The following is a 2774-nucleotide window of genomic DNA, read 5'->3' as shown; positions in this document are numbered from 1 at the left end:
TAATTATCTCGAAAACGGAGCCACGTATCATGTTTTTTCTTAAGTATTATTTCTCAGCACAACCTGTCCTGCACCCGATGTAAGAATATTATGCAATTCATTGACGTAATAGAGACTTGCGGGATACATAACTATCTCATATGCTGACAGGTGTAGGTGAAACCAAGTTAACTGTTGTATGTTTTTTACCGACCAACCCGATTACGCTGTGACAGTTCTAGAGTAATTCAAAGAAAGTCTGCGGTCAGTAGCGCATAAATACCTAGGTCAGGCAGTACTAGTTAGAGGCAACTTTAACCTAACAAATATATAGACTTGGGTGTTTCAAATATATAGACTGGGATGTTTATGGATTCATTACGGTGGGAGGGGGGGGGGGGGGGGCAGACAGACAGTCATGCGAAACACTTTTGAACAGGTTTTCTGAAAACTGTCTGGAGCACCTAACTCGGCAGCCCACTCACAATGTAAATACGAGTATCTTAGGTCCTGTAGCTCCAAGCAGGCCGGGCCTTATCGACACTGTCAGTACAGAAACAGAGATTAGCGATCATGAAGTTCTTATAGCAGCTACGGTTAATGAATGAGTCAAGAAGGCTTAGGAGAGAGTTTCTGCTAGATAGAGCAGGTAAGTAGTTGTTAGTATCTCCCTTTGACAGTGAACTGACCTCACTTAGTTCCAGTAAGACGGACGTAGAGGAATTATGGGCAAAGTTTAAAGAGATTGTAAATCGTGGTCTGGAGAGTTATGTGCCTAGTAAGTGAAAAAAGGATGGAAAAGATCCATCCTGGTTTAATAAAGAAATTTGGAAGATGCTTAGGAAGCAGAGGATGTTGTACTCTCCGTTCAAAAGAGAACGCACAAATGACGAAAAGGAAAGGTTAGTAGAGATCCTAGCGTCCGTGAAAGGATCTATGCACGAAGCATACAACGACTACCACAGTCATACCTTAGCAGAAGATCTGGCAGAAAATCCGAGAAAATTCTGGTCCTACCTAAAATCGCTAAGCGGGTCTAAGGCTTCCATTCAGCCCCTTGTTGACCAATCTGGTGTGGTAGTTGAAGATAGCAAAACAAAAGCCGAAGTTTTAAATTTCGTGTTCAAGAAATCGTCCATGCAGGAGAAGCGTGCAAACGTACGGTCGTTTGACCATCAAACAGACTCCCGTATCGACGACATAGTTATAAGCATCCCTGGCGAAGAGAAACAACTGAAGAGGTTGAGAACAAAAGGTCACTAGGTCCGGATGGAATCCCAGTTCGGTTTTTCAAAGAGTACGCTACGACGTTGGCCCGTTACTTAGGTTATGTTTATCGTAATGACTAACCCAGCGAAAGTCGCAAGCGACTCTAAAGAAGGGCATGTGATACCCATGTATAAAAAGCGCGAAAATGCGGATCCGCAAAATTACAGACCAATATCCCTAACTTCGGTTTTCTGCAGAATCCTTGAACATATTTTCAGTTCGAGTACAACAAAAGTTCTTGAGACTGAGAAGCTAATGTCCACGAATTAGCAAGGTTTTAGAAAGCATCGCTCGAGGGAAACTCAGCTGGCCCTTTTCTCACATGATATACTGTGAAATATGGATGAAGGATGACAGGTAGAGTCCATATTTCTAGATTTACGGAAAGCATTTGATGCTGTGCCCCATTGCAGGCTGTTAATGAAGGTACGAGCATATGGTATAAGTGCACAGATATGTGAGTTTCTCGAAGACTTCTTAAGTAACAGAACCCAGTATGTTGTCCTCGAAGGCGAGTGTTCATCAGAGACAGGGACATCGTCAGGAGTGCCCCAGGGAAGTGTGATAGCACATTCGTGAATGGAACAGGGAAGGGGGGATCAGATAGTGGTACAATAAGTACCCTCCGCCACACACCGTAAGGTGGCTCGCGGAGTATAGATGTAGATGTAGTAGATGTGTTGTTCTCTATTTACATACAAGATTAGGCAGACGGGGTGGGCATCACTCTGCGGCCCCAGCTGGCGGGAAGCCTTAGCATTGAACGGTTGTGTTGTTACAGTAAAGTATGGAACCCTGCGCAGACGGTCGGTCAATGCGATTTAAGCAACGTGCAGTCATTGAATTCTTGACAGCAGAAGGTGTCACCCCAAAGGAGATTCATCAGAGAATGAAAGCAGTTTATGGTCATTGTGTTGATGTGAGTACTGTGCGTCGTTGGGCGAGTAAGTTTAAAGATGTTGAGGCGGGAACACATGACCTGCGTGGCAAACAAAGAGTTGGACGGCCTGTGACAGCAACCACCGAGTTTCACAAGCAAAATGTTGACAGACTGATTCAGGACGATCGTCGTATCACTCAGAGAGAAACTGCAAGCACAATCAACATTTCACAAGAATGTGTGGGTCACATTATTGCTTTGCTTGGCTATCGGAAGATCTGTGCTACCACAGCAGAACTTCAGAGACTGAATCTCACCATCGTACTGCATCCTCCAATAAAGTCCAGATTTAGCACCGCCTGACGATCTGCAGGGACATCATTATGCTTCTGATGAGAACATTAAGAGAAATGTGAGACTGTGGTTGTGGAAACAGAGTGTCGACTTATCCGTGAAGGCTTCATAAAGCTTGTTCATCGTTGGCAGAAATGTATCCAATTGGCTGGTGATTATGTGGAAAAGTTAATATTGGTAATTAAAGGTCACACTCTAAGGATTACTACTGCGTTTGATTTATTAAAATATTCGCATCCAAACCCAATTAACGAAGGTGGAGGCATTACTTTTCATTCAAGCCTCGTATGTT

This window comes from Schistocerca nitens, chromosome 1 (genome assembly GCF_023898315.1).
Source record: "Schistocerca nitens isolate TAMUIC-IGC-003100 chromosome 1, iqSchNite1.1, whole genome shotgun sequence".
NCBI classification, from domain to species: domain Eukaryota; kingdom Metazoa; phylum Arthropoda; class Insecta; order Orthoptera; family Acrididae; genus Schistocerca; species Schistocerca nitens.
The sequence above is the reverse complement of the archived record's forward strand: the minus strand, read 5'-3'. Positions refer to the sequence as shown.